At 36.7% G+C, this 27047-nt stretch overlaps 1 pseudogene; it reads left to right on the forward strand.

The window, feature by feature from the left end:
* The first annotated feature begins 1949 nt into the window (after nucleotides 1-1949).
* Nucleotides 1950-3116, forward strand: LOC149239827 (auxin response factor 17 pseudogene; annotated as a pseudogene).
* Nucleotides 3117-27047: the final 23931 nt, after the last annotated feature.

Genomic DNA, 27047 nt, shown 5'->3' on the forward strand with positions numbered 1-27047 from the left:
TTCTCATACTCGCAGAACCATTCTCTATGGGGAGTGAAGTGAAAGGATGCACCTGAGTCAATCAACCATGCCTCATGATCTACATGTGTACTTGAAGAAGCCAAGTACACATCCCCACCTTCATCTGAGGTGGTTTTCGCCTCTGTAGAAGGAGCATCATCAGATCCCTTCCCTTTATCAGGAGCTTTAGATTTACACTCCCTTTTGAAGTGCCCTTCCTTTCCACATTTCCAGCACACCACCTTTACAGGTTTTCCTGGAGATTTAGATCTCCCACTCAATGACTTATTTTTGTTTTTGTTCTGGGACCATCCTCGTACAAACAAGGCATCACCATTCTGGCTCTCCATATTTTTCCGTCTCATCTCCTCCGTCAGCAAGGATGAGACTATTTCATCAAAATGCAAGGGAGTTGCATTGCTACCTATTGCAATAACTAGACTATCCCACGAATCTAGTAGAGAACACAACAAACTGGTGCACTTATCTTCATCTAAAATTTTAATATCAACAGATGTTAACTGACTTACCACGATATTAAACGCATTCAGATGCTCTATCACCGAGTCTCCATCTTTCATCCTCAAGTTATACATCTTTTTCTGCAGGAACAGTTTATTCACCAGAGACTTAGATTGGTACAAAGTCCCTAACCTTGTCCCACAAAGCCTTTGTCGTAGCTTCCCCTAATACATTCAACAATATTGAATCTGAGACACACAATCGTATTGTGCTCTTTGCCTTCCGATCCAACTTCTTCCATTCTTCATTGGACACTCCCGTTGGTTTAGTACCCGGATCTACCGCGATCCACTGATAGATCCTCCATCTTGAGTTTCCACAACTCAAAACTTTGACCATTAAATTTCTCGATCTCTATCTTTCCACTGCTCACCATCTTCTTTCACCACTAGAATCGATCTCGCAGATCTCCCACTGAACAGGGTCTACCACAGGCCCAAGTGAAACCCCTCAGCAACAAAGGCGTCCCCTTGAAGCCAAAACTTCTCTGATGCCAAATGTAGGTTTAACCCCGTACAAAAATTACCTGCATATGAATTCTAAAACACAGAAAATAAACAATGCGAGAGCAGAACACATAAAACACATATACATAGATATTTTCCCCTGGATCCCAAAACCAGGACTACCAGCTTGATTTTTCATTATGTTCCTTTCAATGTTATAATACATATTTATACATGCCGAAGCATCCAATACCATGGACCGAAAACCATCGCATCCAATACCATGGACCGAAAACCATCGCGTCCAAAAACATGTGCGAAAATCATGCACAAAACCATAGGTGGGTCCACCCAACCTAACATAGGGTCCAAAATCAAAATTTTTCTGGGCACTGCCCCAGACCACATAAAGTGGGGTTACGGGTACCCCTCAAACCCCCTGTTAACTACGTGGAAATAATATAACACAACCCAACAATCACAGTTGACAGACCTGAAACAAATAGATGTAAAACACCCCATTCCAAATTTGAGGGTCGTGTTGGTCATTCTGGATACTCATCACCTTCAAGCTTAGGTACATGCAACACCAAGAAAAAAGATATAGAGACAATCCCCAAGCGTGTGCCTATGATGGATGCAAAGAATATTTCCTACAATGTTTTGTCATGTTCTGCAAATATTAAAACATCTTCCTGTGATCCTAGAGAGTCCACTGATACATCATAGAGTTTTACGGGTGGTCACAGTGAAACAAAACCGCTACAAGGTTTAGGGGAAAGGAGAAGCCTTAATTCAAAGTTGTGGCATGGATGTGTCAGGCCCCTTGTATCTCTATCTGCAGTTGGGAGTTGTGTGGTCTATTTTCCTCTAGGTCACAGTGAGCAGGTGGTTGCCTCTACAAACAAGGAAGTGGATGCTCATATACCTAATTATCCAACCTTTCCACCTCAACTAATCTGCCAACTTCACAATGCCACAATGCACGCTGATGTTGAGATATATGAAGTATATGATCAAATTACATTGCAGCCATTGAACCTGTAAGAACAAAAGGAACCGTCTAGTCTAGTTCCTGAACTTGGGGCACCCAACAAGCAACCAATTAATTACTTCTATAAAGCACTAACTACAATTGACACTAGTACTCCTGGTGGATTTTCAGTTCCATGTTGTGCGGCTGAGAAAGTGTTTCCTCCACTTTATTTTACTTAATAGCCTCCCATTCAGGAGCTCATTGCAAGAGATCTGCATGAAAATGAATTAAGTTTTGGAATCTCTGTAGGGGTCAGCCTAAGAGACATTTATTGACAATAGGATGGAGTGTGTTTGTAAGTGCGAAGAGTCTTGTCGCTGGAGACTCGGTCATGTTCATTAGAAATGAGAAGGGATAGTTATTATTGGGCATTAAAAGAGAAAATGGATCACATAGAGTTATTCCATCATTGGTTCTCTCCAGTGATAGCATGCCCATTGGAGTTCTTACTGCTGCAGCTCATGCTACTACTACAAAATAGTCGATTCATTGTATTTTACAATCCAAGGGCAAGTCCATCTGAGTTTGTTGTACCACTTTCCAAGTATGAAAAATCAATTTATCATACACGAGTTTCAACAGGGATGCAGTTTCGCATGTTATTTGAGACAGAAGACTGTAGTGTGCATAGGAACATGGGTATTATAATTGGCATTGGTGATTTGGATCTAGTTCGTTAGCCAAATTCTCAATGGCACTCTGTGATGGTTGGTTGGAATGAATCTATTGCAGGTGAAAGACAACCCCGTGTATCTTTGTGGGAGATTGAGCCTTTGATCACATTCTTGATGGACCCACCTTCCTATCCCTTGAGGTTAAAGCGCCCATGGCCACAACTTCAAGGAATGGCTTATGTTCCTAGTGTTAAAGATGACGATTGCAAGATGATGAAAAGTTTCATGTGGACAGGAGGAGATAATGGGGAGCAACATCTTAAGGGCTTGAAATTTCAAGTGCTAGGCATGGATCCTTGGATGAAGATGTAGGATAGATTTGATTCTTATGTGGCAGGAATCCAACCAGATATGTCCAAGTCAATGGTTGTGGCAACATTACAGGAAATTGGGATTGTTGGCTCAAATTCTCCAACAAAAGCTGATGATGAACATTAAAACAGCATCTGATTTTAACAGATGTCAATGAACAGGAAGGAACAAAGAACAGATGTTAGCCAACAGGAAGGAACAAAGAACATACATCACATAGATAATGACAACTCCATTCAATTGAATCCATGTCAGTTGATACACTTGACTTCATAGAATATCTTGACAAAGTTGGGAAAAAACAAATTTTGCCTTTGGGAAACTGATCATAGACCATGCTTGGATGGCAGCCAAGATCTTTTGACTCCAACTAAATTCTACTCTAATGCCTAAGATAATCACCAATCAATCTCATAGAAGGTGTTAATACCCTACAACTCCCTAGTGGAATATCAAAAGTCCATTTCTTACTGGTAAATTTAGTTTAGATATCAAAGCAACCCAACAACGCACAACAAATAAGGGAAGCACTATAGATACATTCAATAATGGGGTCCGATTAAAATATATATATATTCAAATTTATGGAAAACATATGATTTATGTAAAGGCCAAAACGAAACATACCTACTACACTCCTAAATCGTGTTTATATAGCATTTGCAATAGTATTAAAAGGGTAACAGTTTGTTGAAACAATGAAGGCGACTTTCCATATTTTGGAGAGTGGAATTAAGTGTATTAGGAAGATTGCATTTTTGCAGTGTGGGATTTATTAGAGCGTTAAATGTGGCACTTACTTTCCATCCATCCACTTACTTTCGTGTATCAATTTTCGTACTCCTGTGTAGTAAATGCTCTTCTGCTATTGCTGCTGGTAGCGCACCAGAAGCAACGCAAAGGAGGTGGAGGAACAACAATTTATGTGTGGCCCATTAACTCCCTCCTTGCCTTTCATTCGCTAAGAAGGCAGACGGTTTTCCAAACCCATCCCCACACATCATGCAATTGCAATGCCTTCATTAAATGCATTTTGCGCTCCAGTGACATTTGCATTGTCTTAGTAAATTTTGTGACGGCTGTAAGAACTTTTAGCAATAATGTCTCAGACTGGTCTCCAGTTCAAAACTCAACAACTATCAGAACAATGACTGAAGTCATTGTTAGTGAAATTTGTGTTATATTAGTAAATTTTGTCTTTGTGTCACGACTTCTGGTACCGTGCGTCACTTCGTTCATTGTTCGAACATCTTGTACCTCAAGCTGTGAAGAAAGAAAGTGAAAAAAGAAAACGAGCAATGGCTATGCCCAGTTCAACGGCTGGTGGTGGCACACAAATGGTTCCAGCAACCCCTTATTTGATTGGAAATTTTAACATTTTGAGGCGACCCAACTTTGGAAATTTTGGACAGTGTATTTCCCCCTTGGCAAATCATTACAGGGTTCGGTTTCAGAACAAGGAGTTGCTCCATTACGATGTTACCATTGATCTGAGGCCTCCTAAGGGTTTCCAATATAAGATTCTATATGAAGCATTCAAGAAGTACCCTGAGGGCGTGAACAATGTTGTCCCTGCTTGTGATGGTCAAAGCCTCTATACAGCCAAGCCTCTCAGTGACAAGCAAGTGGAACTGGACGTTGTCTTGGTGGAAAATGGAGGCGAAGGAGTTCCTTCCACAAGGCCGGTTAGGAGCAGATGGATTCAAAGGCATCGCTGGACAGGGAAATGGAGGACTTTGAGGTTCTCATCTCAGATACAACCTAGAGAAGTCCGGCATCAAAGGCTGAAAGGATAGCCTTTTTCAAGAAAGAAATTCCCCACAGGTTACTTAGGAACATATACAGACATCAATTTTTTTTTAAACGTATGGCAGTTAATATGCCTGTAAAATGCAACTCTAATATGTCTTTACTCAAGTTTTATTGCTTTCCAAGGCAATAAAGAGACGTATCATTTTCAATCTAAAACAAATTGTTATATGTGTGTGTGTGTGTGTGTGTGTGTGTGTGTTCATATATATATATATATATATATATTAGGATTACAAGTAATTATGAGGGTTACAAGCTCTTATAGCAGAAATTTGGGTTTAGTGGGTTTTGGGTCCAGATTTTGAACCTGGCTCTGATACCACGTGTGAGGCTCTTTCCTAGGGTCCTCTAACTAAAAACTAAATTTCTCTAATTTTTAAATACAATAAAATGGGAAATAACTTACTTCTATCTAAACATTTATTTGATGATAATATACCACTAAAATTTATTTACCACAAATTAAATAAGTAAGAATTTCATTGCAACCATTTACATATGTAATCAATAAACAAAGGAATACATGTTCCAATAGCTTAGTTGAGGTGCTCCTAAGCTCCTGACTCTGTTGGGATGCTCCTCTTGACTACCCGACTGGATTTACCTCCCAGCCAACTAGGAAGTATTTCCTAGCCCAGGGAACCTCCACAGGTTCCCTAGCCCTCCGAGCCCAAGTCCAACCAGAAGTAGTGTGTCCAAGTTAAACAAACACTCTCCTTCTCTTTTCTCCACCTTCCTCCCAAAACAAAATCCTCAAACACCACAACCAAAACCAAGACCAAGGACCCCCCTCCTCTCATCATCCTTCCCTTTTTATGCCTCTTCCTCCCATCCACCTCAACCACCTATCATTAATGTCATAACTACCCCCTCCTCCTTTCATTTGACTTTTCTTACCATATCTTCTCCCAAGTAAATTTGAGAGGACATTTTGGGGATAAGATATGGATATATAATTTGGTAATTAATTGATAGTACCATATCTTCTCCCAAAGAGATTTTGAGAAGACATTTTGGGAATAAGATATTTAAATTGGAAGATAAGTTGGGAATTGAATAATAACAATAATAACATTTATATCAATAATAAATTTACAGTTTCAACAACGTAGGTATGTACCAATATTTCTTGATAATTATAAAGCAATATTTTCAGGTAATTTAAACACTAATAAAATTTGCATGATAAGATTAAGTAGGGAATTACAATGTGTTTCTCTGTGATGTAAGCTTCCTGTTTGAAATCATTATGCCATGAATGTATGTCTTCTTGTTTATATAAACAAAGAAATATCTCAGAATTCACTATTGCAGTGCTCTATTTTTAGTTTGCTAAACAATTTTTGTTTTTCCTCTTAAATGACATGTGAAATTCGTCCTTTAGTTAGATAATTTATATGTCATTTGTCCATTGTTCTGCTACTCACCTTCCTACAACGAACTTTATCAAAACATTAGAAGGGCTACCTATCTTTCTCCTATTACAAGAACCCTTCATTGTCCCACCTATTCACTGAAAACATGAATTGAGTGATTCCATGCCCAATAGATCCATCTTCACACCTACCAGCAAAACATTAAACAATTCTATTTCTTTTTGTCCTCAAGAACTAGCCTAAGATCTGAATCATTCAGTCAGCTAATTGATTGAGAAAACCCTAGTGAGAGAGACCTCTTGAAGGCTACAGCTGTTAGATTCTAACCTAAAAGTGGTATGTGGTTACCTTTGTATTCCTTTCTCAGCCTAAAGGAAATTACACAGTGCTAAAATTTTGGTTCGGTTCCATTGTTGGGGAAATGAAGGCTAAATTTTCCCTGGAAAAACCTTTGTTTAGAAAGATTAATTCTAGCTTCTATGGGTGACAGTGAGTTAGGTATCAATCAGGTTGAATCTTCACCGAAAAGTTGTGTTTAGACCCAACTGTAATCAGACTGCTTGAAAATTTTGGCTTGTAGAAAGATCCACACAAGATCACGTCCAGATCTTGATCCCTCTGAAATTGTAAGTGACCCTGAGAAATTTCTTAGAAAGAAGAGGTTTGAAGAAGGTGAAGCAAGTAACAACCCTCTAGAGAAATCTTACAACCTTCCTTAGAGTATTGTAATAGTTGAAGACATTTAAATTGATCTGCCATTTGGGAAATGTATTTTCATATCCAAATCTGAATCTTTTGTGTTTGAGACAATCATTGATGAGTATAAAATAAAACCATATATCTCATCTCATAAAATTGGTGTTTCAAAATCTAATAAAAACATTTTACAGAAATTTCATAAGCTTGAGCACTTGGTTAATCAACTGCACGAGGTTGCTGAGAAGTCACATATATTTTAACAGATTGTTCCAACATCTTCTTCTCCTTTATTTACCTACCTTCTTCTTCTTCTTCTTCTTCATCATCATCAAGTACAACAACTTGTACAACCACATCTCACACTACAATCATGGCTTTTCTCTATGCTCCATTGGATTTACAAGGTCAACTACATGATATGCCACAAAACTATGCTCAACAGTTGCCTTTGTTTGATGGTATAGGGGATTTGATAGCACAACAACATCTTGATAAGATGAGCGATCTTATAGATCTAGAAGAGGTTGACCCTAATGATGTTAAAATGAGACTGTTTGCTTAGATTTTTTTTGGAGAAGTCAAGAAGTGGTACAGAGGTTTACCAGTTGCAAGTATTACTAGTTTCCAATAGCTTGAAAGAAGTTTTCTTGCCAAGTTGGAATTAAAAAAGAACCCTCTTCAAACATTAGCTAAGTATGAAAACTTGAAGAGAGCTTCGAGAAAATCAGTCCAAGAGTTCTCAACCAGATTCAATAAGGTTTACAATTCCATCCCTGCAGACATAAAGTCTCCCCCAGGATTGGACCTACTTCACTATCCAGATGGATTTGATGCTAAGATGGCCTACCAACTAAGGGAGTGAAATCCAGCTACCTTGGAAGACATGCAGAAGAATGTTGTCAATGTAGAAGCTAACTTGTTGGCCAAGAAATCCAAGATGAAGATTGAAAAGAGGGTAACTCTCAAGGAGGAGCCTTCTACATCATCAGATGTTAAATTGGACACTTTGGTGAAGTCCATGGACAATATGATGGAGAGAATGACTCTGGGAGACAGAATTGTTATAAGAGAACCACAGGGAGGTCCTCAAATCAGAAATCCTAATTTCAGAAGGAAACAGATTCAAATTGAGCAAAGGGAGCAGAGAAATCCAACAGACTAACAACATATCATAACTCCTTTTCAAGAGAACTATGTAGAAGAGGAGGAAGTGACAGAAGAATATTAATATCATGTTAAAGATCACATTCATTATTTTGGTGAAACAAAGGACACCATCTTTTTAACAAAAGAGCAAGATTTGTACTCATAATCATGGAAAGATGTCAGATCTACGGAATCAGAAGAGTACAAGAAGGGATATCAAAATGTGATTTTGGAGGTACAAAAATAGTATAATTTTAGAAATAGAAAGGCATCAGTTAATCCTCCGAAGAAAGCCCAAGTTGATGCACCTTCTTCAAGCCAGAAGAAAGTTGATCCTCCAAAGGAAATTCCTAAAAAGAAAGATGCAGCCACCAAAGAGGTATAAAAGGGTCAATCATATTTCAATTTAGAAAATGAGAAATCAAAAGTCAAAATTTATATCCCATTTATTGAACTGATCAAGAATTGAGTATACAGATATAATATTATCAATGCATTAAAATTTGGAGATGTTTCAAGTACTGTGAATTTGAATGATGATCATCCTAAGCTTTTGTTTGGTCCAGAAGTTCAAGAAGGTTCTCAAGATGGAAATGTGCCATCATTCTATGTGAGTAGCAATATATGTAATTTGATCCTACACAATGCCATGTTAGATTCAAGTGCATCACACAATTTAATGTCGAAGGTTGTCATGGAAAAGATTGGTTTAGATATTACAAGGCCTTACAAAGATATTTTCTCTTTTGATTCAAGTAAGGTGAAATGCTTGGGTTTGATTAAAGATGTATGTGTCATTGTTACTCAATTTCCAACTAATAGTATAGTTATGGATGTAATTGTCATTGACATTCCTCCAAAATATGGTATGCTTTTATCGAGATCATGGGGTGCAAAATTGAAGGGTTGTCTACAGATGTACATGTCATATGATACTATCCCAGTGTTTGGAGAGCCAAGGAAGTTGTACAAGGAAACTCTAATGAAATACATGGTAAGTAGTCAAGATAAACCAAATAATTATCCTATTTATTATGTACATTATGATTTAGATTCCTTCATATTGTACAACGATTTATGTTTGGAGGAAAACAGTCAAAATGGGGTCATCTTGTCAGAAGAAAATGGAAATGAGTTGCAGAAGAAATAATTTGAAAACAAGTCAGAAGAGGAAGAGCTCTGGAACATGTAATTTGATGGAGAATCAAGCAGAGAAAGTGTTGGAGATGGCGTGTGGGTGATTATTCCATCAAAGGGTGTATCAAAGTTGTGTTCTTATAAGCTTGCTTTCGAATGCACAAACAATGTTGTTGAATATGAGGCACTAATTTTTGGACTGAAAGTGTTGAAGAGGTTAGGAGCCAAAAGGATTTCAGTCCATGGGGACTCAGAATTGATCGTTAAGAAAATTAAAGGTGAGTATCAAACCAAGCACCCTAGAATGAGGGCTTATAGAAATGTTGTCTTGGATTTTCTGAAATGTTTTCCATAATACAATTTGTTCTTCATTCCTCGAAGGCAGAATGAAATAGATGATGCATTATCCACCTCTGCATGTGATTTTGAAATCCTTATTCATCCCAATAGAAAGTATGAGATATAGGTTAGACATAGGCCATGTTTCCCAGACAATATAAGGTATTGGTAAGTCTTTGATAGTGATAAACAACTGGACAATTTTCTGCAAATGAAAGGAAAATTTTCAAATCTACACATTGATGAAGAAAATGGTTTTGACAAAGATGAATTGGAAGCCTACATAAATTAAATCAGAGAAGATATCGACAAGAATATAGTATACATTGAAGTGTCTCATAAGCCTAAAATACTTCTTACTGAGGTTGGGGTGGAATATTGCACAATAGGAACAGAGGACAAACCTAAAATTGTAAAGCTCTCTAAATCCTTAGGTCATGAAGAAAAGCATAAATATATTGATCTTATGAGAGAGTATTTTGATGTCTTTGCATGGGGGCATGAGGACTTAAAAGTTTATAACATGAGCATTATCCAGCACACCATTCCTATCAAGGAAGGTCATAAACCTTTTAAGAAGAAGCTGAGGAGAATCAAATCTGTTTTGTTACCCCTTAATGAGAAGGAGGTAAGAAAACTATTTGATGCAAAGATTATTGTCCCTTTAAGGTTTTCCAAGTGGCTGTCAAATTTAGTCCCAATAAGGAAGAAGATAGGAGAGATAAGACTATGTGTTGACTTTAGAAACCTTAATAAGGTGTCTCTTAAAGATAATTACCCCTTGTCAAAAATGGATCACATATTGCAGCAGGTAGTTGGTTCCATGAGGATTTCATTACTAGATGGCTTCTCCGGATACAATCAGATTCTAGTACATCTGGATGATCGGGATAAAATTGCTTTCACTATGCCATGGGGGACATTCATGTATGTAAAAATTTCTTTCGAGCTAATGAATGTGTTAGGCCTCCAACTTGTCATGATTTTGTTGATGAAACCATCCATTTTCACATCATTCCATTCACCCATTATCATCATTTTTAACCACATTTCTTCATAAACGTACCAAATTCCCACATACATGTTTACATAGTTTATTATTATTATTTCCATTATTTTTAATGAATTAAGAAGAATTTTGCATGGTTTTACTAATGACAAATTAGCAAGTTCAAGTTGTTGCAATTTTGTCAAGTTTACGTAGCTATCTCCATGGTTGAGGTAGTAGCACCACTCTAGAAGGAAATATGACACTTGGAATTGGTTTCTAGAACCTCCAATCTGGATTTTTATTGGTCAAATTCCACTCAACTCGACCTCATGGACCTCCAGCATCAAATCAAGGGAAAAGCACAACGGTTTTGATTGTCAACTTCAAACACGTTTTATGAGCAAATGAAAGTGAATTTCAGAAAACAAAAACATGGACCCAATTGGGTTGTTAGTGAGTAGTTTTCTCAAATTTGTTACCATTTGAGAGATTTTCGAAGTTCTTTGGAGCCTATTTTGCAGATTACATGGATATACGATTTTTCAATTTTTAATTCAATGCACAGTCAACAAAAAGGCCTAAATGAGTTGTTCTTTAGCAAATTTGTGGCATAGAGATAAGTTTGATCAGATCTGGGATGATCTTTGATCCAAAAATCCATGAAATTTTATTTGATTTGATCTCATGACCAAAACTTAAGCAAGAAATTTTGAGTTTGTTAATTGTCTCAAAATTCTATAAATTGCAGTCTCTTTGATGAGAAGGGGGATGATCAGAGATGTCAAGGATGATCTTAGTTTGTAATTGTTGTTGGTTATTGAAGGAGAAGAACTCTATTTTTTTTTCATTGAATGTAATTTCTTTTAATATGGTGTAGCTCTGAATGAAATTAGTGATTTAAATCTCTTCTCTTGATCTGATTTTTCAACACCTTGCAGTCCTCAAGAGGGCCCCTTGTAGATCTGTGAGAATAGTATAGATGTTTTCCATTTCTTTCATATTATCATGAATGGTTTGTTTTACATAGATTAATTGTTTATGCTTATCATGGATTAAAAGCTCATGCTTTCTATAGATTAAATGTTTATGCTTTCTTAGATTAAAAAGTTCATGATTCCCCCCGGATGCGGGTGAATAGCTGGCTCAGAGGTACGAATCCGGCGTGGAGGGTGGGCGCGTGGCCATCCACAAGCGCCAAATGTTACGCTCCCGGGTGGGCAACATAGTCTCGCACAAACCCATTAATGGCAGTGTTAATGCTGCCCTTCCCGGAGTTAGTTTTATTTGCAATGGCGCTTGGGTTATTCTTCCATCAGGTCTCTCCTCCACGCGCTTCCAGACTCAGCAAGGTTGCAGCTCCCTGCTGCACCTCATCCGCTAACTCCAACCTCCGCCTTCCATCAGCTCTGATTCAAGGCGTTGATAAAGTTTAGTGTGCTCAGTTTCCTCTTTACACGGTGTGCTTGTTCCTCAAGCGCTCACCTGTCATTCCCTCTGTGCTCGCCGGTCCCGCTCGTCACAGAATGCCAAGGGAACGACCCAGAATGGGATGCAGACGGGGCAGTTATCACGGTCGTGGCTCCCGCCAGTCATCTTCTACCACCTCGGAACCTTCCTCGGACGCTTTGGAGTTCTGTTGCAACAGATACCCGGCTACTAGAAGCGGAAGGGCAGAGGAAGGGGGCAAGCAACAGCTGAAGTTTGCTCGCATCATTCTCATACGCACACTGCCCGTTTTCGCATTCCTTGCTCACTGGGAAATTCATCTTTTATTGTTTCAGTCTCTGTCGAAATGTGTGAGGCAGCGGTAAGCTCGAGGGAGGTTAATCCTGAGGCTCCCCTGCAGCAGAGGATGGTTAACCAGCACGTTACCCAGCGCCAAGACTCAGGTGGTTTGCACACTATGAAGACAAATGCAGATGTCGGCCCCAGCGCGCCCGCGGGAGGTGACCCTTCAAGTTCTGTGGCCCATCATTCTGATTCCAAAGACTCAGATCATTTTGGGTGCAGAATTGTTGAAGAACAGCCATCAACCTCGGAAGATGAATGAACTTGTCTGCGCCTACGGTCTTTTTTTTGGTCAGTTGGCAAAGAAAGATGCTTGTAACTTCGCTGATTCTGGTCTCTGTCAATTCTACATGTCGGTCTCTACTATGAGGTAGTGTTTTTCTCATATGCCGGTGTCTGTTAAAGTCTATGCTTATGGTGGAACTTGTCCAAGTACTAGCTGTGCGCAAGTCAGTCCTGGTCACTGTATGGGTCAGTTTCTAGTCGCTGTTTGGATCAATTTTGGTATGGTCATTGTCAAGATTTGGAATCTTATGTTGTCCGAGACAACAAATCCTGATGCAAGTCATTATGTAGGTTCTTTGTTTGGCATGTTAAGAGTTTTTTGTAAGAATGCCAACTCCATGGCTAAAACTTTCGCGGCCTCGGCCTCTCTGTAATATCATTTTGTATCAATATAGGAGTAGACCAATTGAGAAAAAAAAATGTTCATGATTCCATATATTAAAGTGTGTAAGTTTTATAAAAAAAATCTCCATGCTTTCATAGGATAAAATCTCATGTTTTCTTAGATCAATAATCTTTATGTTTTTTTCTAGTTTAACATTAATTTCCTTTCCAAAAACTTAGTACTTTCATAGTTTATATTAAAGAATCTAATTTCCTTTTGAAGTTTCCAATTCATTTCAGTTATGCATAAATATTGAAAGCTAATCTCCTAGCATGTACGATGTAGTGTACTTCACAAGTTCGCGTATGCCGATTGACATATAAATGCAAGTAATTTAACAATTGTTAGAATATTTCGACACATAGGAAATAATTAAGTATAACTTGGTCTAGTGTATATTTAGGTAAAGTGTGTTTCTTTAGTGTGTACTTTTTGTAACTTACAATCGGACGGTCACGATATGTTCTAGACATAAAGTGATCTGACGGTTCATTCTCTCCTTGGTATTACCGACACTTGATCTATGGCTTAACACCCAATTGGTCCATGATCTCTATTTAAAGAGCATGGAGGGTCATTTGTTAGGTGACCGTTCATGAGAGACGCTTATGTAAATTTTATTTCTTTTACATTAATAAATTGCATGAAGTGGTTGTGTTGACTTAGGTCGTGGATTGTTTCCCTCTTTAATGGTTTTAACCACGTCAAGAATACCAATGTACTGATATGTGATCTGTTTGTGAGCAATGTCATTTGGAGTTCTATCCAAGGAACTTACCCTATAAATTCCTACATGGTATCAGAGCTATTCGAGGGCCGCATCTATTGTTGATCCAAATCCGAAGCTGGTACAACTGCATCTGATTGTCGTTTCCTAGATCTACTATTTCTAGTCACTTTTGGGCTGAGAAAACTACTCTATTGTGTTAGGAGCATTTGTTCCAGTGAGGAACCCCTTTTGTTTGACGCGAAAATATTTTTGGTAGACCTAGCTACGCCATTTTTAAGATCTTGAGGTATACAGTATCTATTTGCAGTTATAGTTATTTATCTCTCTATTTATTTTGGATTATATTCCTCTATAAAAAAATTATTTACCGGATCTATACCTTTCATTTCTGCGTATTCTCTTTGCCCCACGACTTTGTGCAATATGGGCAAACCAGAAACAGAGAGAAAGGATTTTTCTCATGCGTATGCTTTTTTCCACTGCGCCTTAGTGTGATCTCGGAAAATCAAAAACATTGAATAAAATATGTAGTTTCTGATCAAATCTAACTTTAAGTCGTAAGGCTTGGATTTATTTTGCTTGTTCGTTTTGGGTTGTGTGTTTGTTTTTTTGTTTTGTAGGCAAAAAAAGGTTTTCCAAGTAAGCACGCACTCCAAAGCTTCAGTAAGCAAAGAAAAAAAAACCCTCCTTTCCAAAAATTACTAACCTTTTAAATTATCTCACTTGGTCCAAAGTTACGATATGAGAATAGAGGTCTTGAGTTCAAGTCTTTCTTATTGTTGAGTTACTTTTTCAAAAAGTACATGTAACTTATGTTTTACAGTTACTTTATGTAAAAGTGTTCTCACCCATTGTTGAAATATGGCAACAAGGATATTCCAATTTAATTTGTCCTTGAATTAAATTGTGAATTAAAATAGAATTCAGTCTTAACAGCTACTTGGAAATAATTAATTGTTTTGTTTCAAATTAATTAGTTTGAGAAATTCAAGTTAGAAGTCTTTCTGAAGTCCTGCAAGAGTTATCCCTTAAATTAAGGAGATAAGATTGAGTTATATTTGAGTTGTAATTAGTTAACTCAGTTTACTGAGTTAAGTCCAATTAAATTAGTTCCAAACTGTTTGAGGAACTAATGGTGAGTTAACAGTCAATTGATGCATGCTTGCATCCAACTAGTGCTACTCCAGTTAACTGAAGATTCCCTCATCAGAAACTCATGCATGTCTATTCCGAGAAAGACCCAGTTGAGATTAAAGTCAAGGATAGTGTACTATCAGTTGCATGTGTTTCCTTATAAAGAAAACTCATGCATGCAGTCAAGGAATCATTCCTTGAGGATTGCGTAGTTCTGACAGTGTGTGAGACAGGTTTTCCACTTGGTGAGGTGAAGATCATCCACAAGGAACAACGCAAGGAAATAGGAGGTTGGAGGGCAGAGAGGAAGGATGGGGAGAAGCCAAGATTGCTTGTGAGCATCTGTGAGGATTGTACTGAGAGCTAAGGTTTTGTATAATTCCTATGTATTTCCACCTGTATGATAATACAATACTGTGGGGTTTTTAGCTGAAGCTTTCCCCAAAGTATTTTCATGTGTATTGTGCATTGATTCTTCTTCTTTTGGTTATATTGTTCAGCTCGATCTTTAAGCTTCCGCAAATTGATAATAGAAGTAGGTTATAGTATTCTGCTTTGATTTATATTACATTATCGGATTAACCTACATCAGATTTTCTACATGGTATCAAAGCCAAGTTTGTAGAGAATTTCTACAACCATTATAAAAAGTGAGTCACTTATAATTCTAAAGTCATTTTATCTTTTATTTAAGTTACAATTTAGTGGATGGCTCATAAAGTACCATTGTAAAAGTGACTTTCACTTATTTATAAAAATGGATCACATAAAGTAATCTTTTTTTTTAAGTGAGCTATTTAGATTAAGTTTGGAAATGGGGAGATTTTTTTTAAATATAACATTATCATTCACTTCTCAACATTCACGTAGTTCATCAGCATCTTCAACAACTTTTCTTCAAAAAGCCATAACTTCTTTATTTGGAAGCCGTTTTCAGAGCTGTTTTTTTTAATCGGCCTAATTTTTTGAGATCTTTCCATTGGAACACTTAGTTTCAACATATACAACTTCGGTTTCTTTTAAAATGGAAATTCCATGCCTAGTTATTCTTAACAGCACCAATTACTTCCAATGGCTATCCCACATTGTGGATTTACTTAGAAGTAAAGGTCTTTATAGAATAGTATCAGGCCAAGAGTCTACACCTAGATGAAGATAAGCAAGCCAAATGGGAAAATAAGTAAGATCAAGCATGTGGGTTGATAGATGTCTATTTATCCATAACTTTTCCATATCGCATAAATTGATACCCTTGATGAAGCAATGAAATAGCTCAATAATTTTTTTGGAATTAAAAATGAAATTAGAGCCCATCAACTCGAAAATGAGTTACATACGTTGGACCTCAATCATTTTTCTTCCATTGAAGATTTTTTGTCCAAGTTCAAGACCCTTAGACTTCTCTTGAAAGGTGTTAAGGTTAATAAATAAGATGGTATCCTTATCTATTCAATTCTTACTAAGGTAGAACCAGCCTACTTTGTGTTTGTTATCTTCCATTCTAGTAGAGGAGCCTTTATTTCTCAAGGACAAGACCATAAGTCCCCCTCTTTTGATGCCTTTTGTGATTCTTTAATAAGAGAGCAAGAAAAACCCTTACATCTTGGTCTTCTTAATACTGGAAACTCTTCTAAGAAAGCCTTAGCAACCGAGCAGCCCAGTAGCAACCAAGTTCAAAGAATCCTAAGAAGCAGCATACTAAAAAGAATGGTCCTAAACCAAAAAAGGGTCCTAAGCAATTTCAATCTCAAAATGAAAAATGAATTCAAAAAAATAATAAGGCAAATAAAAAAAAAGGGAAGAACACTGATAGACATTGCAACTTTTGTAATTGTAATGGCCACTTAGAATCCAAATGCTTTAAGAAGATGGAAGCCTTGGAAGTAGCAACGAAGAAGCATAACATCCATTTGGAGCACTCTTCAACTTCAACTTCATATTTAGGAATAACACTTTCTGCATGTGGTTGTCAAGCATCTCGGTTTGGTTATGAACTAAATGTATCTTCTTCTTCTCATTCTCATGAGTGGCTCATTGAATCTCGAGCTTCTTATCACATGGCCAAAAACAAAGCCATGTTTTCTTCTTTAAATGATTGTAACACCAAAAATATTTATGTTGGCGATGATAGATCTCTTAGGTTGTAAGGATTGGAACTATTCATTTAGACAATGGTCAATTTAATGATGTATTATGTGTTCCTACCTTATCCTGCAACCTTCTATCTGTATATCAAATAACTTATTCAGGTGAAGGTAAAACTGTTGAATTTTCACCTCATGATGTTGTAATTAAGGACCTAAGAGATCCTAGACATATTTTAGCTACTGGCATCGTTAATGATTCTACAAGGTTGTATAAGTTTAACAACTTTGGGTCATCAACTCTTCCCTCAGTATTTGTCTCTCATAATGATGAAGTGATCAAACTTTGGCATGAGCGATTTAGTCACTTAAACTATTACTCCCTTCAAAATCTATGTAAAGAAAATATGGTGGCAGGTCTTCCGATGGTATCTTGCAGAGATGGTGTTTCTTCCGAATGTGTATTTGAAAAATATCATCGGGGTAGTTTTGAAAAACGTGCCTCTTAGCATGCCTCAGCCCCTTTACAACTTGTGAATAGTGATTTATGTGGTCCACTTCCAGTTGTTTCATTCTCTGGCTACAAGTATTTCTTAACTTTCATTGATGATTTCTCTAGATGCACTTGGGTATACTTCTTAAAACTCAAGAGTGAAGTATTTAACATGTACTTGGCCTTTAAGGCCTTTGTTGAGAAACAATATGGACATCGAATTCTTAAGCTAAGATATGATAATGGCAGAGAATATGTTAACAACAAATTCATCAACTTTTGCACAATGGAATTCTCCCTTCAAATTGGTTTATGGAGTTGATGTTGTCTTTCCTACTTCCCTAGGGGTTCTAGTAATGAAATTATTTCAGGAAACAGAGGTAGAACCAAATGATATGCATAAGAGGATTAACCAGATGATACAGTTGCAACAGACTAGACAAGAGATCTATAATATCACTCAGTTGATCCAGGACAACATTAAGAAGATTCATCATAAAAGGATAAAAGATGATGATTTTGATATTGATGATGTTGTGTTGAAATGGGATGCTAGAAACAAAGGGAAGGGTAAGCATAGAAAAATTTGAAAATCTTTGGAAGGGCTTTTTAAAATTTCAGCTTTCCATGGGAACAATGCCTACCTGCTGAAAGACTTGACATGGGAATTACTCGGTGGAGGGATTGTTAATGCCAGGCTTATCAAGCATTATTTTATTTGAATTCAATTGTTCTGAACACACCATTATACATGCCATTTTAATTTTCAGTACTAAAGGTGTGCGTGGTTGTCATCAAAATTTGAAGCCTGAAGTGAAGTAACTAAGGTTCCGATGAGATGCTACCATATGTAATGAAAAATTCATAGTTAGTTAAGTTAGTCTTAGTCTGTTAAGAGGCAATAAAGCACACAATGGATAGGCACATGGTCTACAGTGTTCTTGGCACCTCGCAGGGAGGATGTCATCCCCACTGGATCCTATGTTAGGGTCCTATATTATAGGAATCTTAGTCATTTTAGTTTTTCTATTGATTTGAGGTCAATTTGTAAATGTCAGTCTTGATTTTCATGAGTATTATGGTTTAAAGGGGTTTGTTATGAATAAGAGGTCTAGATTTGGATTGGGTGTCGTGTAAATTTTTTAAGTCAAAAGGGTCTATTTGCTAAAATCCAAAGTGTAATGTCATGAAGGATCATCATTAAAAGGGTAGCCATAAGGGGTCATTGGTCACTATGAAAGAGTATTAAAAGGTCACATCATGAAATATTTTGGTCATCATGAGTTAGTTAGTTGAGAAATGTCAGATATGGGAATCAATTATGGTTATTCATGTCATGTTGCCATTATTTCACATCTAGAAGTGGATCATCATTACTTCAAAAGAAGATATTTGAAGCGTGTGAAGGCTATAAAAGTTCCTTTTCACTTTCATTTTAGACATTCAAAGCTATCATCTACCCTGCAACACTTTGGAGGACGAGAAGAGGAACGTTCCTATTTTCCATTGGGAATTGCCGAGAAAGATTGGAGTCTAATGCGTAACTAAGGAACCCACTGCACATTCCAACAAATCATCAGTTCAGTCACAAGGGTTTCTCTCATTTTTTCTGAGATTTTTTATGTTGTGTTTTCCTTAGTTCATCTTATCAAACTGATTGGAGATCTTATTATTCCCTCCAACCATCCTAAGCTACGACTGTTGTGTGCTTTGTTGTGAAAAGCTCTTGCTACCTCTCGCTATGTATAAAATCCATTATTCTTCTACATTCAGTATTGTTGTGAGCCATACATACCCTTTCCTTGATTTTTAGTGGAGTGACACTAATTAATTCCTTGTTGTTGCTTCCCAAACAAACCCTAGTCATTGTTGTTGTGCATTTGTCATGTTCATTGCGCATTTACCATTTTCCAGTTTGCTGCAAACTTCACCGTTGAATAATGTTGCACACTGTTTGAAGAAGTTTGTAATTTTGCACATACAACCATGGACACTCAAGAGATGAAAAAGAATGTCAAAAGAGGATACATTGTGAGATATGAACCCCAAGACCTCATTCTAGTGAACTTTGACCTTGCCATCAGGGTGTCATTTGAATAAGATGGGTGTATTTCTTTTTGTGTGAAGATTCAGAGCCAGGGCCACCTTAGAGAAAAATTCATCAACTTTCGCATTGAGCATGGAATTCAATTGCAACATACTGTTCCATATACTCCACAGCAAAATGGTGTAGCTAAAAGGAAGAATCGCACCTTAAAGGAAATGGCTAGTTGTATGCTTCAATCTAAAGGACTTAGTCTTAATTTTTGGGCAGAAGCAATTATCTGCGCAAATTATGTAGTAAATTGCACTCCTATTAAGGTTTTAAAGAATATCAATCCAAAATAAGCATGGAGCTTAATTAAACCAGATGTAAGTAACTTTCGTGTTTTTGGAAGTGAAGCATGGGCCCATATTTCAGATGAGAAACATAAAGCCTTAGAACCTAAGAGTGAAAAATGTATTTTTGTTGGATATTCTAAAGATGTCAAAGGATATATACTTCTTCAACCAAAATCCAAAAGTGTTATCATTAGAAGAGATGTAAAGTTTGTTGAAAATATATCGGCCTACGAGCCTAGTTCGGCGGATGTGCCACCTCTCTCTATCCCTTCTAATTTTGCAAATATTTCTTCTTCATATGATGAAAGTGAGGATGACAATCCCCCCCCCCCACCTTCTCGGGATCCTCCTTCAGCTCCTCATCTTCCCAAATGGGTCCCTGCTACTCAGGAAGCAGCAGGTGCTCTTGCAGGTGATCATACAGATCAACATTGTACACGTTCTCAGTTTGATATAGCCTCTTCTTTATTGGCTCAAGTTTTAGGGAATTATGATCCTGACACCTTTGCAGAAGCTTCAGGCCATCCAAATTAGGACGCAACTATGAATGAAGAATATCATTCATTATTGGCAAATGATACATGGAACCTTGTACCTCTTCCAAAGGGACGAAAACTTGTTAGATGCAAATGGGTTTACAAAACCAAGTTTGGATGAGACGGAAAAGTTGATAAACATAAAGCTCGTCTTGTTGCTAAGGATTTTTCACAAGTTGAAGGCATTGACTATACTGAAACCTTCTCCCTTATTTCCAAAATGAACTCTATCTGCCTTTTTCTTTCCCTTGCTGCCTCTTTCAAATGGGAAGTCCACCAGATGGATGTTAAATCCACCTTCTTGCATGGGGACTTGCATGAAGAAATATAAATGGAACAACCTCCTGAATTTATACAAACACACTCCAGCCTTGTATGTCGGCTTAAGAAATCCCTTTAAGGTTTCAAGCAAGCCCCTCGGGCTTGGTATGCCAAAATGGATAACTTTATTTTAGATACTTCTTTTCTAGGTGTCATTCTCACAATATTGTATACACCAAGAAAGTGGGTAAGTCTCTTATCATTATTGTTCTTTATGTTGATGATCTTATCCTTACTGGTAGTGATCCCAACCTTATAAACCATGTGAAGTCCAGCCTTAAAAATCAATTTGAAATGATAGACTTAGGACAAATGCATTAGTTTCTTAGTCTTCAAGTCATGCAATCCAAAGAAGGTATTTCCCTTTCCCAATCCAAGTATGCCTGTGATCTTCTATGCCACTTTCACATGGAAGACTGTAAGCCAACCCCTTCTCCCTTTCAGTATAGAGCCAAACTTTCAGTCACTTGTACTTCTACTGAAGTTGATGCTACCTTATATCATCAGCTTGTTGGAAAACTTTTGTATCTGACCCATACCCATCCTGACCTTTCCTTTATTGTTGGCCTTGTTGCTTGGTTTATGAAAAACCCACATGAAATTCATTGGAAAGTAGATAAAATAATACTTCGTTATGTTCGAGGTACAGTTCAGTTTGGGATTCATTACAGTGCAGAAGCATTTCCTCTATTGGTTGGTTTCACTGTTTCTGATTGGGCTAGTGACCCTGATGATTGGAAATCTACTGCAGGTTATATCTTCACTCTTGGTTCTGGACCTATTACATGGGCTTGCAAGAAACAAAGTGTCATTTCTCTTTCTTTAGCATAAGCAGAGTATCATGGCGCCATTGAAGCTAGTAAGGAAGACCTGTGGCTTCGTCAGACGTTGTCAGAGTTTGGTTTTCAGTAGCAACATCCGACTACACTTTGGTGTGATAATCAAAGTGCCATTCAACTATGCAAAGATCCAGTCCAACATCAACACAACAAACACATTGAAATACACATGCACTTCATTAGAAAGCTCATTCATGACCATGTCCTTGAAGTACATTATTGTCCAACCGATGATCAAGTTGCAGACATCTTTACAAAGGCTCTCATAGAGGTGAAGTTTACTCTTCGATTTATGGTTGGAGTTCAGGAAGTTGTCACTAAGGGGGGATAGGCTCTAATGCCTCCTTCCTTCTCATATTGTGTCATCTCTGTAAATCCTTCAATCCTATCGCAAATTGTTCTTAAGGGGAGATGTTAGGATATTCTGACACATAGGAAATAATAAAGTATAACTTGGTCTAGTGTATAGTTAAGTAAAGTGTGTTTCTTTAGTATGTACTTTTTGTAACTTACAATCCAACAATCACAATATGTTCTAGACATGAAGTGATCTGATGGTTCATTCTCTCCTTGGTATTATCAACACTTGATCTGTGGCTTAACACCTGATTGGTCCATGATCTTTATTTAAAGAGCATGGAGGGTCATTTGTTAGTGATTATTCATGAGAGAAGCTTATGTAAATTTTATTTCTTTTACCGTAATAAATTTCCTGAAGTGGCCGCGTTGGCTAAGGTCATGGACTTTTTCCCTCTTTGAGGGTTTTAACCACGTCAAGAATATTGGTGTACTAATCTGTGATCTGTTTGTGAGCGGTGTCCTTTGGTGTTCTATCTAAGGAACTTACCCTGTAAATTCCTACAACAGATAATTAAATTACCAAACATTTTAGTGTCATTGTCGGGGAAGTATACATAGGTGTTAGCTTTCAATTGAATCTCATTCTTAGTTGCATCTATTTAGTTGCATAAGAATAATTTCATTTTAGTACATCCTAAAAGTAGATTCACTAAAAAAAAAACTTCAATCGCCTACCACCCCCACTATATCACATGATGCAGTAAGAGCCACATCATGAATTCTTATTTTTGCAGGTAGAAGAAGAGGTGAAAAAAAAAGGTTGAAGAAATGGATGGGGATGATGATAATGAGGAATATCCTTTGGATTTCCTATTCAAGAAACTAATGTAAATGTTCATATGAATAACATCCCTCCATCCGTACTTCTTAACTTCAAAGGTATGAGATCAGAAGACCGGGAAATATTTTTGTTTGAATTTGAAATAATTTTTAGATCTTATGGCTACTCATTACACACTCAAAAATTGAATTTGTTTTCAGAAACATTGAAGGATAGAGCTCTTTAATGGTTCATGACTTTAGGAACAAATTCTATAAGGACACATAATGATATGAAAAGAGTATTTTTCGGAAAATATGAAGATTATTGCATAGCCATGACCTTAGAAATGAAGCCTTTAAGATGAATCAAAAAGAGGATGAAAGCCTAGAAGATTTAGTGGAGAGATTTACTTATAATTTCAAAAGATCTAAATTTCATAATTTAGGATTAGACACATTAAAAACTCTCCTACTAAAAGTTATAAAGGATGAATGGATTAATATTCTTAACCTCATGGTAAAAGGAGATGTCTCTCAATTGTCATTTCAATATATTTGTGAATTGTGCAAGAACATATCAAGAGGAAAATCAAAGTATGTAAGATCCCCTCAAGATCCATTTATGGCAAGAGTAAGTAAATCGACATCAGGATTGTTAAGTTGAACTAAAGTTAACAATTTGCTAGACATTCTTGGTAATTTAAATGAACAAATTAATATGTTAAGAATGCAAAACAAGCAAAAAGTTGAGATTGTTGCTTCATTTATATTTTTCCCTAAATGTAAAAAGAAACATGCTTTTCATGAATGTCCACTTGATAACTAAAAAATTTGTGAAATTTGTGCAGGATCACATACTACTAAAGATTGTCCATCATTAATAGGGTTAAAGGCAGTTTACCAAGGAGTAAATAAGACACTGGAACAATCCTATTATGTAGCTCCAAGAAGACCATGGCATACTCATCAATCTCGTATGATGCAAGATCTTAATTCATGTTATGCACAATAATCACAGCGTAATTGGAAAACACCCTTGCCTTTGTGACCTTGGCCATCTCAATCCCAATCTCAAAACCAATCTTGGCAACAAGGTTGACAAGGGCCTTACAGAGGAAATCCACCATATCCTCAATCTTTCCCTCATTATCCTCAATACCAATATCAATGTTATCCATACCACTCACCTCCACCATAGCACCAGTTTCACCGTCAGTTGATCTCAATCCAAACTTTCTCATTACCAACCACACAAACGCCCCAAAGATCCATTCCCACTCCATTACCTGTACAACCATTTCGAATCCCAAACAATAAAACACCTCAATCCACTTACGAATTCTGAGGCATTTCAAAATGATTCTTCAGTTGTCATTAAAGAACAACAACCAAAAGAACAAGATTCAGATAAGGTCCAAGAATCATGGATTCTTGTCAATAAAGAGCAGTTGTTGGAACCTCACATTGAAAAGTTTCATGCATGCCTATCACCATATTCTATGAATGGAGATCACATCTCTGAAGACTCGCATAGCATGATAGCAGGAAGCCAAGGAAGACAAGATTACATTGAATCTTGGTTCAAGGCAGTCATTAGATCCCAGTATACTCCATTCTGCAGTATCTTCTAACATTATCTCAATCAAGGTAGTTGGTCTCTCATATACTGGTACATATCAAAGAGTATATTTCAAACCTGCATATGAGTTTATTTATCATCTTGTTACACACATGGCTCCATTGGAAGTATTCATATACTTGAACGAGATTTATTTTTCAAGTAGAGTAGGACATATAAAAAATTAAAAAATAAAAAATAAAAAATAAAAAGTAAAGAGAAAAATAAGTCCTATTGTGAAAACTAGCTTGCTGGCGCAATTGGACATGAGCTTTGCTTGAAAACCAGGCAACTAGCAAGCAAAGTTCACAATAAGTTCTGCAATTTTATGATGGTTTCAATCTTTTATTATGGTTCTTCAAATATTTTTTGGTTCTATGCTCAAGTTGGTTGATGTGGGATTCCTTAAGGCCCACCTTCCAATAGATCTTGTCCCATCGACCTCAACACCTTATCTGGGATCAAGATTAGAGATTATTTTGAGTGCCTTGGAACTTGCATACATCAATGGCAAGCCTCCTCGTTGACAATAATGGGAATACAACAATGTCTCTTGATTTTGAGATCTTGCAGGTGACTCGACTTCAACACATTCATTCATCCATGTCAAGATGCACTCTGGTACCTTAACACTCATTTACATTATTGGTGAGTTGTCTCGCATTGGTTAACGATTTTCATCAGTGATTGGTAATCCAGTGATTTCTTTCCATGCTTGACTTGACACATTCATTCACATGGTAAGAATTGTACCATGAATTTTGGTTTTGATGAAGACTATATGGTTTTATGGAATCAACAACAAGTTGCAGCAGTATATTTTATTGGTTTCTTGTAGCAACATGTTCATCTTATTTTCATTCAACAACAACATGATGGCACCACTACAACGCTTTTTCATTCATTTCATTTTCAGGCAAAACAATAAAATTGGGTCTATTTTATTCAATATGCATTATGTTTCATGGTTTCTACTTTAGCATGCTATCCAAATCAACAATTCAAACTCAAAGAAAACAACCTTTTGCAAAAATTGACATTTTCTGCAACAGCGACGGAAAGTTGCAGCTTTTGCAGCTATTGTTGTAACAACCTGTTTTTTTTGTTGTAGCAACTTGTTCCAAAGGAAGTTTTGGAACAAATATTGTAAGAGATTGGAGCGGGAAAAAAAATAAATTAATTAATTAATTAAATTAAAATAAAATAAAAATAATAAAAATAAGACATATATATATATATATATAAAATAAAATAAAAAATCCAGCTTCTTAGTTTTCTCATAATATGGTAAATTGAGTAAGGTGCGAGCAAAATTTTTAAAAAAGTGCAATTTTCCAGGACTTTTCAGCGGGTTTTTATGACAGATTTTCAATTTTTTATCATCGTGCACAAATTAGGTCATAATTTGGTAATTTTGCATCATAACTCCTTTTCATCATCAAAAGTGGATTCTGAATTCATTTAGCGGTAAACAAGGTAAAAATACATTTTCCCCTTTTGAATCACTCAATTTGGCCTTAAAATGAGTTCATGGCATTTTTTTTTTGCAACACTCGGCAACATGAAGGGTGAAATGGGACATAAATTGATTTGACCATATCTTGCAAACCATGCATCGATTGGTCCTAAATTATTTATGGTAAATTCATTGAGGTAGGGTAAATAAATACACAAAATTTCAAGAAATTCTAGTGTGTGAATTTTTCAAGAAGTTGGTAACTTTCACCTACATCCATTTCTCAATTTTCTCGATACCTTGCACCCATTGGTCAAGATATTTTGTGGGAAGATGCATAATAGTAATGGTAACAATCTCAGAAAATTTCAGGAGAATTTGATTTACCATTTGAGAGAATTTGGAAAAACAAGTTTGATACATGAAATATATACATTTTGTAGAGCAAGGTCAAAGTGGTGGTCAACGCATCATGGAGCAGAGTACATAAGCCAAGTCAACACCAAATCAGTCATCAGATTGTGTTCTCTTCTCCAATTCCAAAATGCAAACTTGAGGTAAAACTAGCCTTGAACTTCTTAATTTGTTAAAAAAACTAGAAATTTTGATGAAAAGCTATTGTAAACATGTAGTTCCAATTGATCTCCCATTATGTTTTGTCATACCCTTTAACAACCAATCCCACAAGCTATGGTTGATTCTTTATCAACAAAGTCTTGCCACCCATACAATCATCTCATTGTTTTCCATGGTCATAATGATGTTCTTCTATGCTTTCACCACTCTCTTGTTTAAACTTTCTCTTCTTGTTAATCCATGTTTTCCTTAATGGTCCATCAACATTATGTTCTTGAGAAATAGAAAAACTTGACTTCATGGTACATGTTTGTAGCACATGATCAAAAGGTACATGGAGCACTTGAATTATGTGTCATATTGTTATGGAAGCCAAGAATTGATGAGTACAAAGCCACAAGAAGAAGAAGGCTGCAACAAGGTTTTGTTCACACACTCTTGAAATCACTTCGAAGCATATTTTAGGCTTTCATAAGTTGTATAACCCTCACCAAAAATTCTTATTTTGTGTTATGTGCAACTCATCTTGTCAAAGCTTCACATTAGGAAGTCTTCTTCATTCATTAGTTTGTGAGTTCTTGAATAAACTATTTGATAACATTGTTGAAATAAGATTGGTTGTTATGCATGGATGATAAGAAGACAATCATTATGGGTTGCAATCTATGATCATTTCCAGCCATACTAATGGGATGAATTTCACAAGGATGGAAAGCACATTCTATTGATGTAGTAAGAGTCTTGATGTGTTCTTCACAATATGGCATTCTACAAGGATTGAACAAATTGTGCATATTTTAGTGATGAG

Source organism: Pinus tabuliformis, chromosome 8 (assembly GCF_031772625.1).
Source record: "Pinus tabuliformis cultivar Carrire ecotype Pingquan chromosome 8, CPIR1, whole genome shotgun sequence".
Classification (NCBI taxonomy): Eukaryota; Viridiplantae; Streptophyta; class Pinopsida; order Pinales; family Pinaceae; genus Pinus; species Pinus tabuliformis.